Below are 16,774 nucleotides of genomic sequence, written 5' to 3'. Positions count from 1 at the left end.
GCGCTGTTACAGATATATATCTTGTTTTAAACGTTAATTTCTCAAAATCCACTGAAGCACATATATTGAGACCTAGCAAAGGCACATCGGGCTAACAGTCCCTACAATTTTGCCAAGTTTCGTGCAAATCCATTCAGCCGTTCGAGCTAAAAGTGAGTCCAACCGCCCTATGGAAAACTCAATACAAAAAACGCGTTTTGGGACCCCCCTTTTTTCTCAGCCCCCCCTTGACGAAACCCCACCAAATTTTCAGGGGCTGCTCAGAAACAAAATGTGCCATTTTCCTGAAAATTTCAGCCGATTCCGTCCACAAACGCCAAAGTTATTAGGCATAGAATTTTCAAAAGTTCCATAGAGAAAAAATCCTAACTATATATACCTACTGGCTATCGCCAGTAGGTAATATATATATATATATATATATATATATATATATGTATATATATGTGTATATATATATATATATATATATACATATATATATATATATATATATATATATATATATATATATATATATATATATATATACATATATATACATATATATATATATATATAATATATATATATATATATATATATATATATATATATATATATATATATATATATATATATATATATTAACAACGCCAAGTCCCACGATCCTCGGGACTCGTTCCTTCAATAAAGAGCACTCAGAGCCGCTTTAGCGTGGTTTCGCCAAGAAGTTTGATAACAGAAACTTATTGCAGTTAATTTGCTAAGGTTACAAACGCGTTTCGGCGTTGCCGCCTTCGTCAGTGTAAACCAGCATTTTTTTGGGTAGGTGATTTAAATAAATTGCATGGTGACAGTCTGTCACGTGTTCTAAAAGGGGTAAACATAAAAAACGGCACAAAGCTTGTAATTGCATCATTACTTGTGGCGGCCATCTTATAGTGGGTCAGTGCTGTATTCAATTAATCACATCAATATCACTATGTACCATAATGTTATACTATTGACACATTTATATACATAATTCATACAATTAAGACAATCAATTAATTCATTTGATAATTCATGTATATATATGGATGGTAAGTTGGGTTATCATACATATTATCGGACGCCTATTTCAACAGTGCCGTTGATTCGCAAAACCCTCAACGATCCCGTTTTGAGCTTTGTCGAATGGTTCACATGTTGGGATAAATGGAACAATTGCCTATCTCAGATTTGGTACAATCAAGCCCTGAATGGGCTAGTTTCATGTTGTTCATGTTGTGCACTTACACAAAAGAAAATTCATTTCCAATTGTTCCTTAAGTTTAATTACTTTTATCATTGCTTTTTTTCTTTTCCGGGATTTGGCAGACAGCATTTTTACTGTTCTCTTCTTGGTTTGTCTATTCTCTCAGGATTCATGTATTCGTGTGGTGGAGGGACGAGGATGACAGCGTTTTAGATATGAGTCCACATTTCTTCTTCGTTGTTCATCCCCCCTGGGATCTTAGTCTGGAGCTGGATGATGAACCTAGATTCTAAGGTTCTCAGTTTTCTTACCCAGTTCCCCCCTCTGTCAGTTCTGACTATTTGGTCCAGTATAAAATAGGTCAGTAAATTGCTGTTGCTGTTATGCATTTGCTCAAAATGGCGAGCTACAGGATAGCTTTGGTCCTTCGAGGTAATAGCCCTCATATGTTCAAGGACCCTAAGTTTGGTTTGTTTTACTGTACTTCCTATATACTTTTTCCCACACGGGCATGTTAAGCAATATACAGTATAGTCAGAATTGCAGTTGAGCAGTTTCAGTATTTTGGTTTTGGTTTTCTTTCCTGGTACTTGATATTCTTTGACCTTCTTCGAATTCTTACAGGCCTTGCACTTCATACATGGAAGGAAACCAAAGACAGTCGTTTTTTTCTTTTTCCTGCTCTCATAGTGGCTGTCAACTAGATGGTCCTTGAAAGAGTCTCCCTTCCTGTATGAGATCAGAGGATAGTTGGATAGAGTTTTCCCTATTACAGAGTCTGTCTTTAAGATTTTCCAGTTCTTTCTCATAATATTAAAGACTTCTGGTGACTTCTCTGAATAGTCTGTGATCAATCTGATATCTGATTTATCAGATTTAGGTTTATCTATTAGTAGGTCATTTCTCCCCACTGAATTACTTTTGATCTTGGCTTGATCTAAAATCCCTTTACAGTATCCTCTCTGTAAAAATCTCATCCTACATTGATTCTTCGCCTTCTCAAACTCCTGTTGGGTCAAGTAGGTGCGTTTCATCCGCTAAAACTCTCCCAGGGGGATGTTGTTAATCACGCTACGAGGATGATAACTTTGTGAGTGCAGAATTGTATTTCCCGCAGTGGGTTTCCGATAGACTGCAGTATGAATTGTGCCATCCTCCACATAGACCCGAAGGTCCAAGTAGAAGACCTCACTCTTGCTAATGTTGCTGGTGAAGCTGAGGTTTAAGTCATTATTATTAAGTTTGGCGATGTATTCCTCAGCCTCATCCTGTGAACCCCGCCACACCAAGAACAGGTCGTCGATGTAGCGGGTCCACAAAATGATATTATTCATCCCCCGGTCATTGTCCCCCGCCCAGGCCACGTGCTTCTCCCACCAGCCCACGAATAAATTTGCGTAGCTGGGGTCGAAGCACGTGCCCATCGCGGTCCCCTGGAGTTGTAGGTACAATTTTCCTGAAAACAAAAAGATGTTATTCCTTAAACAGAAATGTGTCAATTCCAATAACATTGTATTGTGGCTTCGATATTTGAGAGATCTATTGTCCAGGAAACTCTTCATTGCCACTAGGCCATCTTCATGCCTAATTGAAGTATATAAACTGGCAATGTCAAGTGTGATTAGGATCATGTCCTCCTCCCACTTGACATCCTGTATAATTCTCAAAAAGTCCTTTGTGTCCTTCAAGTATGAGTTAAGGTCTTTCACAAACGGAGAGATAAAACTATCAATGTAGGTTGAGCTTTTCTCTAGCAGACTGTCTTTTGCAGATACGATTGGTCTACCTGGGGGCCATACTTTACTCTTATGCACCTTAGGTAGGTGATAAAATGTGGCTATTTGAGGGAATTCACATTTTAAGGTTTTCCAGTCTTTGAAATTCAGGATTCCACATCCTTCCATTTTGTGATCAAGTTGTTGAAGGCTATAATGCTTTCTACATGTTTCTCCCTTTTTATTTCAGTATAGTGTTTCTTGTTTTGCAATTGGGAAAGTGCCTCATCCTCGTATTGGCTGCGTTTCAGGATGACGATGTTCCCGCCTTTATCGCTGGGTTTAATTATGATATTTTCATCCTCTTTTAAACTTTTGATTACTGCCCATTCATCCTTTCTCAAATTCCTTCTTTTCCAATTGAATTTCCCTTCTTGTAGTTTTTTTAGCTCTTCGATAACAACTTCCTGAAAGGTGTCAATCCCATCATGTGCGGTTCTTGGATTTATTTTGGATTTTATTGTCATTGTGCTTTTGCAGCCTTGTTGTGTGATCCCACACTCTTCCAACATCTGCGTGGGTTGTGTCTCCCAATCCTGGGAGTTGCTTGTTCCAATCATAGTCTGTGCCATAGCAATGGCATGTAAGTCCTTTCCAGTTATTGCTGCTAGCGGATCTGTTTCCTCCATTACGTTTCTATCACCATCTCTTGGGTTCCTGATGTGTATCTTTTGTAATTTAACTTTTCTAATGAACCTAAACAGATCTATTCGTGTCTGCGTGTAGTCGAATGCCGGAGTTGGGCAGAAAGTTAGTCCAAGTTGTAGAATCCTTTCTTCATTTTCTGTCAGTTTTCTATCTGATAGATTGACTATGGTGTTCTGTGTCGTCATTGTTGTGCTCATTTACAATTCTTCCCTCGGGTGCTCCTCGTCACCACCGGGGTAGATCTTCCTTGTGCGGCTCCTCCTGCCCCACCTCGTTTTCCTCTTGATGGTTTTGGTGGATGTGTTGTTGCCGCTGGTCGTTATCTGAGTCCTCTTATGACCTCGTATTCCTCGAAAAAAGAATCAGACTCCAGAGCAGGTGTGGATGGTCCTGCTTCTGTATGGTGCCCACCCCCTTCAGCACCTCTTTCTTCCCCTGTGCTTCTTGCCCTGACTGATTCGTCTTCTGAGATTTCCGACTCTTCAGTACTCGCCGGGGTTTTTATAAAAAAAAAAAAATATATATATATATATATATATATATATCTATATATATATATATATATATATAGATATATATATATATATATATATGCATGTGTGTGTGTATATATATTTATTTATATATAGACTTTGTTCTATTCTATCTCGGCGTGGATAGCACTTTGCTAATCCTATGCTTAAAGACTTTGATAGAAAAACAGGCATTTGAGGTGAGCAGATCTGAAGAGCTCTAATTAGAGCGAAAGACTGTGTCAGGGGTTGCTTTTACTCATTTCACGTTGGATTGAGTTGGTATTTTACCAATTCAAAGCTGTAATACTGTGCCTAGAGTGGTAAATGGCTTTTGTCATTTTACAGCTCGGCAAGGACAGCACTGTGCTAGTCCTATGCTTAAAGACTTTGCTGTAGAAATGGCAAAAGACTTTGTCCTTTTCTATCTCGGCGAGTATAGCACTTTGCTAATCCTATGCTTAAGGACTTCGATAGAAAAACAGACATTTGAGGTGAGCAGATCTAGAGTGTCGCTGGTGTTGAGAGTGTTCTAACAGGAGCTGCTTTCCATCTAAACTCGAAAACTGCCCAGAGTTCTCTCCTTCTTTTTTTGCATAATTTATTTGTCACTCTATGCCTGAAAGGGTTTTGTTTTTACTTATACTGGGTGCTCCCTTGTGTCTGGACAAAGCTATACCTCTCTGAAGAGCTCTAATTAGAGCGAAACACTATGTCAGGGGTTGCTTTTAGTCATTTCAAGTTGACATAAGTTGGTATTTTACCAATTTAAAGCTGTAATACTGTGCCTGGAGTGGTAAATGGCTTTTGTCATTTTACAGCTCAGCAAGGACAGCCCTGTGCTAGTCCTATGCTTAAAGACTTTGCTATAGAAATGGCAAAAGACTTTGTACTTTTCTATCTCGGCGTGGATAGCACTTTGCTAATCCTATGCTTAAAGACTTTGATAGAAAAACAGACATTTGAGATGAGCAGATCTAGAGTGTCGCTGGTGTTGAGAGTGCTCTAACAGGGGCTGTTTTCCACCTAAACTTGAGAACTACCCAGAGTTCTCTCCTTCTTTTTTTGCATAATTTATGTGTCACTCTATGCCTGAAAGGGTTTTGTTTTGATTAATACTGGGTGCTCCCTTGTGTCTGGACAAAGCTATACCACTCTGAAGAGCTCTAATTAGAGCGAAACACTGTGTCAGGGGTTGCTTTTACTCATTTCAGGCTGGCTTAAGTTGGTATTTTACTAATTCAAAGCTGTAATACTGTGCCTGGAGTGGTAAATGGCTTTTGTCATTTTACAGCTCGGAAAGGACAGCACTGTGCTAGTCCTATGCTTAAAGACTTTGCTGTAGAAATGGCAAAAGACTTTGTCCTTTTCTATCTCGGCGTGGGTAGCACTTTGCTAATCCTATGCTTAAAGACTGTGATAGAAATACAGACATTTGAGGTGAGCAGATCTAGAGTGTTGCTGGTGTTGAGAGTGCTCTAACAGGAGCTGCTTTCCACCTAAACTCGAGAACTACCCAGAGTTCTCTCCTTCTTTTTTGCATAATTTATGCATCACTCTATGCCTGAAGGGGTTGCTTTTACTCATTTCAGGTTGGCTTGAGTTGGTATTTTACCAATTCAAAGCTGTAATGCTTTGCCTGGAGTGGCAAATGGCTTTTGTCATTTTACAGCTCGGCAAGGACAGCACTGTGCTAGTCCTATGCTTAAAGACTTTGCTGTAGAAATGGCAAAAGACTTTTGGGCATATTACCAAGGGCCATTATCGCCGCTTTACCAGGACTTTTTCCCGCTAAAGCAGCGATAATTTGATCGCCCAATTACCAAGCTGTCGCTAAAACCAGTTAGCGACAGCTAATAGGAGATAGCGATCATCTTGGGGCCCGATTTGCATGTCAGCGATAATTATCGCTAATGACATGCAAAGTGGGTGTGCCAAGATGTTAGCGACTGGAAACAGTCGCTAATATCGCTATCTCCTATTACCAACAATGGGTTAGTTTTGGAAATATTTGCGCTAAGCGTGAATATCTCCAAAAGCTAACGCCTGCCCTGACCAGTTCTTAGCCATGTTATCCAATGAGTGGTGGATAACATGGCTAAAAGCATTGTCACGGTAATGCCTGAATATCGCTGCATTGACAGCGATATTCAAGCATTTCGCCTGTTTTTATCGCTTCTGAGATAAACCTTGATAATAGCAAAGTATCTCAGCGATAAAAACAGGTGAAGGGCGGCAATAGGAATATTCCTGCTAAGTTAGCGATAATTATCGCTAGTTGTTGATAATATGCCCCTTTGTCCTTTTCTATCTCGGCGAGTATAGCACTTTGCTAATCCTATGCTTAAAGACTTTGATAGAAAAACAGACATTTGAGGTGAGCAGATCTAGAGTGTCGCTGGTGTTGAGAGTGTTCTAACAGTAGCTGCTTTCCACCTGAACTCGAGAACTACCCGGAGTTCTCTCCTTCTTTTTCTGCATAATTTATGTGTCACTCTATGCCTGAAAGGGTTTTGTTTTAACTTATGGTGGGTGCTCCCTTGGGTCTGGACAAAGCTCCAACCAGAAAACTTCTGCCACCCCAATTAGCTTTTTTTTTGCCATCGGTACAGAAACTCGTTTGGCTTCTGAGTAACGCAAAGATCTTCAGGGTACGTACCAATTGAAGTGTTGAATCAAGTGATTAGGTCCAATGCCATGAAATGACTTATTGACCACACAGAGGGCCTTAAACAGAACTCGCTTCCTGACAGGTAACCAATATAACTTTTTAATTTCTGCCGAGATAGATTCATATTTTGAGGTACCTGAAAGCAGTGTAGCAGCTGCATTCTGTAGGAGTTGGAGTTTTTTCATGAGCCCTTCCTGAATGTTTACATAAAGGCTGTTGCAGTAGTCCCATCTGGACATAGCCAAAGCCGTAATGACCATTTTTTGACTTTCTTTAGGAAGAAAAGGCTGTATTTTTTTACATGATTTCAGGGTGTATGATGTGGCGGAGACCACTGAATTCACTTGCTCTTTATAAAAAAGTTTATTATCAATTATAAAACCTAAATGTTTCACCTTCCAAGAGAATCTGGCCACCATGCCGGGTTCCAAAATTGAGGATTATTCCCAAACAGTACCACCTCTGTTTTATTAGAATTAAGCTTCAAGCAGTTTTAGGCCATCCAGCCACCCACCGCTGTCATGCAATCTAGAAAGCGGGGTGCTAACTCCTGAGTTCCATCTGGAAGCAGTGATACTACAATCTGAGTATCCTCTGCGTAGGAAGTCAAATTGAACCCAAAGGATTCAATAAGGGGAGCCAATTGCGAGACATAAACATTAAAAAGAGCTGTATCATGGATGACCCTTGCGCGACTCCCCAAGGGAGAGAGAATAATTTGGCAGCAAAGTTTGCAAGTGTGACTGTCTGCACTCTGTTGGTTAAAAATGATTTAATCAGTTTCCAGGCCATATCTTTAACACCAATCTCATGCAGCCGGTCCATCAATAAAACATGATGGACCGTATCAAATGCTGCAGAGATATCTAGCATAATCAGGGCTGCATTACCTCCCTGATCCAGAATGGTCCTAATTTCTTCAGTGGATTTGAGGAGAGCCGACTCTGTGCTGTGACCCCCTCCCGAAAACCATACTGAGCAGGGTCCAGCACATGTTCCTCCACCAAAAACCGACTGAGTTGGGTATTCATTATTTTTTCTGAGATTTTATCATGGAGTGGAAGTCTAGATATGGGTCCGGATTTGGCTTCTTCAGCAATCAATGCTGTTTTCCATTCTTTAGGAAAGTAACCTTCTAAGAACATAGGGGCCTATTAGGATGGCGGGCGGATCACCCCACCAGGTTGGCGGTAGCCACCGCCGGCCTGGTGCGGGCGATCCGCCCGCCATCCTTGCTCTAAAGACCCTCAGCCGTATTGGGGTGGCGGGGGGACCACGGCAGACGGTAAGACCGTCCGCCGCTTTTTGGCAAAAGGTATTATATGGTGGGGGTGTCTATCAGACACCGCCAGCCATATTATGATGGGAAAATGTGAATGCCATTGCCTCCAGGGAAAGGCATGCAGAGAATCCCTGCAGGGGCCCATTGCGGGCCACCGGGGACTCCGGGGGGTGGTGGGTGCACAGGGGGGGTTCCTATGGTTCCCCCCGCATTTTAAAGTGCAACATGGCAGGCACCGCGTGGTGCCTGCCATGTTGTGCTTTGAAATGCACAACGTGCATTTTTACCATTGCGCTTTCAGCACCGCCTGCCGTTATGGTAAAAATACAGGATGCGTCCGCGATTGTGGCGGGCGCATCCTAATTGCCAAGGCGGGACCGCTGCTCCTATGGCGGGCAGTCCCGTTTTGCACGGGGATGGCGGGCGGGCAATTATAGTTCCTGTAAATGAGGCAAAGATATCATCAACTTTGTTGAAAAAAGATTGGCTATCTTATCGCATAGTTCTTGATTGGCTATGATGGGGATAGAAGGAGGGTGTGCTAATGCCGTAACTGTTTTAAACAGTTCTTTGGTAGAGTTCTTTGCAGACTGTATTTTATCTGCAAAGTAATCTTGTTTGGTTTTATGGAGTAGCTTCTTATACTGAGCTAAACTTAGTTTATATTTATTTTTTTCATTCACATTATACTTCCTCTTCCAAGCTCTTTCCCGGCGCTTGCCGATTAGTTTACTTTCTCTAAGGTCCTGGGTGTACCATGGTGATGTTGGACGTTCCCTATTATTAAAAATGGTTTTCAAGGGAGCTAACTTGTTACTGGCTGCTTCTAACCAGTTTATGTAAGCAGATGTGACCTCATCTAAATCTGCTGATAGATTAGGGGACGTTGAACTAACTGATCCAGAAATTCATTCGCTTTTACCCGATTCCATGCTCTGGTAATCGTCTGTTTCGTAACTGGTTTCTTAATGTCTCGATCTCTGGAGGAGTCACCTCGAACAGTACTACCCTATGATCTGACCAGATCACCCAGAGAGTGTTCGTAAACATTAAATGCCCGTTATTGGAGAAGATGCCATCGAGTGTATGCCCCACTTTATGTGTGGCACCTTTGACCCGTTGTTTTAGGTCCAAGGTACTAATTAGATCTATTAAGTTTAGTGTATCCAAATCATTATTAGCTTCTAAGTGGAAGTTAAAATCCCCTAAAATGGTATACAAACTGGCACATAGCTCATTTTCTTACCAGCTGCTAGCTTGTGTTGTAAACCAGTTTCTGGGTCCAGGCGGTCTATAGACCATGGTGCCCTTAAATGTGAAGTGGTGGGACAGCAAAAATCCAATCCCTCACATTCCAAATTGGACGAGGGGTTCAAGTTTACATTCAGAGATTGTAGATATATCAATGCTAAGCCCCCACCCTATTTAGCGGCGTATTTAATGTGTGACAAATGTAGCCCGGAGGTGTTTCTTTTACCAAGTCTGGCCCAGGCTCTTTGTCTGTCCACGACTCAGTAATGAATGCAATCTTAATAGCTTCCTCCTCAATTAAAGCGGCTACCTCAATATTGTGTTTGACTAATGATCTTGCATTCAGTAATGTACATTTAAAATGTTTTCCCGCCTCACATCCTTTCTTACCTTTAGATGTATATTGTGCCTGTTCCTCATGATGACTAGTAGGCATCTAAAATATCATTTTACAGCCAGGGCAGATATTCTGCTCATTTAGAGCATTCTGACCAGGCGTAATACGAATGCATAATGGGTTGTGCTTCATAATATTTAGGCTATGGAGTAGGCTGCTGGAATAAACATATGGGCTTAAGGCTTTTTCAGCTACATGGATACCGTGGCTGACGCTGTGCGCCGGCCGTGTGGGGACGGGCGCAGACGGGCTTGCCTTAGGTGCCGCACCCGCTGCACGCGTCCGCTGCGTGCTCACGCCAGCTTCCTGATTAAGTAGGCAGTTGGGGACAGCAACTGGCCCATTAACCTCTTTGCCTCCCAAGATGGCGGTCGCATGTAGGAGTCGACAGCCCCTGGTTGAGGGTAAGTGCAAAAAGCAAAATGTGCAAATTCGCTAATGGCCAACTAAAAACACGTTTTCAAGTCTTAAAAATATTAAAAATACAGCACAACCAAAATTCGTTGGTCCGCCCGGCTCAAGCCTCAGGAGACATCTATGTGCGCGCTCATGCCAGCTTCCTGATTAAATAGGCAATTGGGACAGCAACTAGCCCGTTAACCTTTTTCTCTCCCAAGATGGAGGTCGCGTGTAGGAGTCGACAGCCCCTGGTTGAGGGTAAGTGCAAAAAGCGATATGTGCAAAAATCGCCAATGGCCAACTAAAAACACAATTTCAGGTCTTAAAAATATTAAAAATACAGCACAACAGAAATTCGTTGGTCCGCCCGGCTCAAGCCTCAAGGGACATCTATGTTTAAGAAACACATTGTTTGTTGGATGCGCTTCATCGATGACATATTTTTGATTTGGAAATGAACTAAGGAGATGGCTTGTGATTTTATTAAATCTCTAAATGATAACGAACTTAATCTTCGATTTACAGCCTCAATTGAGGAGACTGCTATTGATTTTTTAGATGTACATGTGTACATTGACAATAATTTCATAGAAACCACTCTGCACAGAAAAAGTACGGCTGGGAATTCTCCGCTTCATGCGTCGAGTTTCCATCCAACTCATTTAATTAGGAGCATCCCCTACAGGTAGATCCTAAGAATACGCAGAATATGCAGTTCTGAAGTGAGTTTCGAGAAATGCATTAAAGAGAGCAGTCTCAGATTTTTAGCTAGAGGCTATAAAGAAAAATATATCAAATTAGCCCTGGACAAAGTCAAGATGAAGTCCAGAGATGAACTATTAAAAACCAATGTGACCTTGGTAATTACAGATAAAGCAACTCTCTACAAGTTGGAAGAGGCAGATCAAGAAATGAGATTTGTAACCACCTACAGTTGCCAACAAAAAAAATCAGGACCATAATCAACAAATACTGGACCATGATACAAACTGATATGGTCTTAAACCAATTGTTTCCAACCCCTCCTGCTTTGACCTTCAGGAAACCTAAGTCTATGCATAATGCCCTTGTTCAATCCAGCCCTGAGCTGATTAGTAACTCAGTTCAACCAAAAAATATGTAGCTAGCTCCCTGCAATGGTTTTATTAAATGCAACACATGCAGGCATGCAAGTTTGGGGTCAATACATCGCAATACACCACCATATATGGCCCCACCACTAGTAAGCTCAAGGCCAGATATACGTGTCGCACCAAATATGCAGTCTACGTATTGAGCTGTCCCTGGGGGCTTCAGTACATGGGCAGCAAAAAATTGCAGGTTCACGCACGTATTCTGCAACATCTCAGAGCCATAGTCAATTTGGACATGACCTATCCGGTGGCTAGACATTTTGAGGCTACTCATCAAAACAAACTAGATGATCTGAGATATTTTGTCATAGCTGCAGTACCACCAATGAGATGGGGAGGAAACAGAGAAAGGGCTTTGCGACAATTGGAGGCCAGGTTTATACTTGAATTGGATACCCGCACCCCAAATGGATTGAATAATGGGGAGGAATTATATAACGTTTTATAATTATTTATTGTAAATATGAAATTCATTTCATAATAAATTAATATTAACTGGTTTTACTATTTAACTAGTTTAATCCCAATTTGTGCGGGTTACAATTTTAGTTTTTGAGTGGTCATATAAAAATTGGCATATTACGTATCTGACATCTTAAATGAATATTAGTTTCTACTACATATACGTGTGCCATTGTAAAAAACTCATGATTATGTATTGATTAATAAAACAAAGAGATAAGAAAAGAAACAAAGGGAAAAAAGGACAAAATCGTAACGTTGCTACAACCCAGTTTCAAAACATTTACATTTTTTATCAATATGGTTTTTGTTGCAGAGTCACTTTAATGCACTTGTTTACTTTTTTATGCTCCGCTCAGAACTAGATTTGGAAATAGCAGTTCATGTTAAGGATGACTTAATGAATTGTGCAGAATATCAACCTTTTAGATAAAATGAACAGAATGCTCAATTAATATTTCAATTGAATGATTTTATATATGGTATCTGCATACTGTCATTTGCTATTCATGCTATTGAAAGGTTACCAATGGATTTAACTAGGAATTTTTTGTTTGTTCTTTTCAACTACTTAACAATTATTTATTAATTGTTCGCCCTATGCTGCTATATTTATTCATAATGTATGTAAATTATTAACTAGTTCGTTTCAAACACGCTTTATGCGGAGTATGTTTTCCATTTTCACTAGGTCACATGAGATTTACATGGTGAGGGTGCTTTGAAAATGAAAAAAGAGTGTAATCTGGTCATGTGATCAAGCCCACTTGTTGGGTGAAACGCATCATCTGCCATGTCGATCAGTGCCAGCAAATAAAGAAGATATTACCTGCACTAAATCGGTGTCCGTTCTCCGCTTTTCAGCCAGCTGCTGTTGGGACATTGATGAACTATATATATATAACTATATATAATTTAATTATTTTAAAATACCCACTAAAATCCATATATGTCCTTTTGGATCCCAAAAACTAAACTTCCCCAAAATTGTTAAATTACCCATACCACCCCAATACCCATACCCACTTAAATCTTAAATTACCCTTTGTACGCCAAAACCACCATTTACCCTAAAATCACCCTGCACACCTCTTAAAAAGCAGATAAATCCAAATGTATAAAGAAAGTTTACTGGCAGCACGGCTAGTTCATGTTCCCAGGCTGATCGCCAGAAGAAACTTAAGCCAACAGTGTGGAACAGAAAATGATAACAATCCAATTGGAACCTAGAATCTCATACAAATATATACAGAACTCATTCCATGAAACATACAGTGAGAAAAAGGAACCAAGTATAATAAAAGTTAAACATGCTGGATTACAATGCATAAATAAGAAGGTAAGAGCACCCCAAAACCCAAACCCACCCTGATCCCTAAAAACACCCCTGCACCCCTACGCCCTAACCCACCCTGACCCCTAAAAATAACCCTGCACCCTGAAACCTAAACAAACCCTGAAAACTAAAAATACCCCTGCACCCCAAAACCTAAACGCACTCTGAACCCTAAAATTACCCACTACACCCCAAAACCCTAACCCACCCTGACCCCTAAAAATACCCCAGCCCCCAAAATTTAAACCCACTCTGAACCCTAAAAATACCCCCTACACCCCAACACCCTATCCTACCCTGACCCGTAAAAATACCACAGCACCCCAAAACCTAAATGCACCCTGAACCCCCAAAATACCCCCTACAACCCAAAACCTTAACCCACCCTCAACTCTAAAATTACCCCCTGCACCCCAAAACCATAACCCACCTTAAACCCTAAAAATAACCCCTACACCCCAAAACCCTATCCCACCCTGACCCCTAAAAATACCCCAGCACCCCAAAACAAAAACGCACCCTGAACCCTAAAATTACCGCCTACACCCCAAAACCCTAACACACCCTGACCCCTAAAAATATCCCAGCATCCCAAAACCTAAACCCACCATGAACCCTAAAAATACACCCTACACCCAAAACCCAATCCCACCCTTACCCCTAAAAATGCCCCAGCATCTCAAAACCTAAACGCACCCTGAATCCCAAAAATACCCCAGCACCTAAACCCACCCTCAACCCTAAAAATACCCCCTGCACCCCAAAACCTAAACCCACCATCAACTCTAAAAATACCCCCTGCACCCCAAAACCCTAACACACCCTGACCCCTAAAAATACCCCCTACACCCAAAACCCTATCCCACCCTGACCCCTACAAATACCCCAGCATCCTAAAACCTAAACGCACCCTGAATCCCAAAAATACCCCAGCACCGTTGTAATGGCATTGAAGAGTAATGTTAGTTGTGTTGTCATGGTATGCGGGGTGATGGAATGCGGGGTAAAAGATTCATTGTAATGGCTGTTTACCATGCCGTTGCAGTATTCCAATCGTCAAAGCACGATAGAAACCACCACCATTTTCTGTAGGTCAGAGGGGATGAAAGGTACCACTTTTTTTGTATTTTCAAACAATAAAAACAAGAGGCAATCAGCTGATTAATCTACTCTTTGAAGGTAAGTTTTGAATCGAAAATCACTCCTAGCTTTTTTACTTTGGAAACTGGGTTGATAGTTGCCCTAGCATTGCCAGCCAAAAAGAAGGATTCCAAAATGACAGATCAGCACCAAAAAGGAGCAGCTCCGTTTTATAAGAGTTCAATTTCAGGTATTAACTATCCATCCAGCCAACTATGGCTGACATGCAGTTTCTGAATCTCATTGCTACCTCGCCTATGTTGGTTTGAATGGAGACAACAAGTTGTGTGTCATCTGAATATGATAGTGTATTGAATCTGAAGGATCTCATTAAGGCAGCTAGCAGAGCAACATAGATGTTGAACAGTTTGGGCTTAATGAGGACCTTTGCGGCACCCCACACTGTAAAGAAAATGTATTGGAAGTGAAATCTCCAAATGAAACAGATTGCGTTCTGTTGCTAAGAGATGAAACCAGGAGATCAAGAGCATTGTTCTTAATTCCTATCTCCATGAGCTGTTGCTTCAATACTCGATGAGTTGCAGTGTCAAAGACTGCAGCATTTTCTACTCGCTTAACTATTTTACGGATTTCCTCGGTTGCCACCACCGGGGCAGATTCTGTACTGTGAGGCTTCTTGAAACCGAATTGTGATCCATCAAGGATCTCATTCTGGTCCAGAAAGTTAGGTAGAGCCACATTAAGGTGTTTCTCAAGAACCTTTGCTGGAACTGGAAGTCTGGAAATAGGACAATAATTTTTCACTTCTCTAAGTCAAGTGTGTTTTTTCTTAGTAAAGATGGGATCAAAACTATTTTCCAATCCGAAGAAATAACACCCAATTCCAAGATATTATTCAATAAGGTTTTGAGTGTGGGGGCTAAGATGTAGGCCATGTCATGAAAGATATTCAAAGGATAAGGATCAGTCGGCCCCCAATTCACTGATTTTGATCTTCTGAACAACCTCTTAGCTGTCAGTGGGGGGGAAATTATTTAAAATTGGGATGTTATCATTCGAGACCACAGTTATCAAACTTAGGGCATTTTCCTTTATTCCCCCATTAAAAACCCTATAGATATCTTCCACCTTGTCCTTAAAAAAGTTGGTGAGGTTTTCACAAAAGATTTGAGGAGGAATCAATTTGCTTGCTTTCGGAAGGCAGGAGAGCAGTTTAACTGTTCTGAAAAGTTCCGATGAGGAATTGCTGGCAGCTTGAATCTAATCTCTGAAAAATGTTGTCTTTGCAGCTATAAGTTCAGCTTTATATTCAGATAAGAGATTTTTATATTGTATTTTCTTTTCCGCTAAATATCTAGTCCTCTATATTTTGTTTTGTTTACTGCACTGTCTTTTTAGCTCCTTAAGCCGAGGAGTATGCCATCCTGCTTTGGGAAAGAGCTCTAAGGCTTATAGACTGTTTACAATTGCCAGCTTATTTATTCCTTCCTTGATCCATATGGAAAACGTGTCTGCTGATGCATTAACTTCCCGAGTCATTTCATGGGAAGAGGATGCCAGGATAGCTGCAAGTTCATGTCTGTCCAAATTTATTCCAAACTCAAAATTGTTTATCTTTGACCATGCCCAACCCCATTTGCTTAAACTAAGGAACCTGGATGGCGAATTTGATCAGCATGTGGTCTGACCGTGTGACCGGAAGAATACTTTCCATCGATAGTCCCGGAAAACTAGAGAACACTGCATCCAAAGTATGTCTTGCAATGTGCGTTGGGGTTGTGATTAATATCTTAAGACCTAGGGCCTCATTTATGAAAAGTGACGCATCGCTGCGTGAAAACAGCGATGCGTCACTTTTCACTGCGCACTCCTTGCGACACCAATTATGCGTCATATTTAATGTATGACGCATCATGTCGCAAGGACTTACAGATACGTCAGTATTTCTGACGCATCTGTAAGCGCAAAAGTGACGCATTGCTGGAGTGTGTCATAAAAGTGACGCATCTCCAGAAATGCGTCCTTTCACATGGGGAGAGCCCCATGTGAAAGGGCTTGCGTCAGTCTTACGCCTGCTGTGAGGCAGGCGCAAGATTTTGACGCAACCGCATCCTAAAAGTGACGCAGTGAAATCTCATAGATTTCACTGCGTCACTATTACGAGGCTTTTTGCGGGGGAACGCCCCCTCTGCATACATTATACCTGACGCAGGTATAATGTGGCGCAGGGGTTTAAAAAGTGACGCATCTACCTAGATGCGTCACTTTTTAAATATGGCGCAACAAGGCGCATGTTTTACGCCACAGATGCGTCACAAAAAGTGACGCATCCGCAGCGCAAAACTGACGCAAGGCCTTCATAAATGAGGCCCCTAGAGTTGACATGTTATCAATGCACTGCCTTGCACCATTATTATAGACCTCATCAAGCTGAAAATTAAAATCACCTAAAATGGTGAAAAGTGCGAAGTAGATACAGTTATTTAACAGCTCACATATGGCTTCCAAGAATTTTATTTTAGGGCATGGTGGTCGGTAGATCTGGAGGCCATGAAACCTAGTATGGTCATACTGTTTGCAATTCAGAG

The sequence above is a fragment of the Lissotriton vulgaris genome, chromosome 8 (genome assembly GCF_964263255.1).
Source record: "Lissotriton vulgaris chromosome 8, aLisVul1.2, whole genome shotgun sequence".
Lineage (NCBI taxonomy): Eukaryota > Metazoa > Chordata > Amphibia > Caudata > Salamandridae > Lissotriton > Lissotriton vulgaris.
This window is presented reverse-complemented; position numbering follows the sequence as displayed.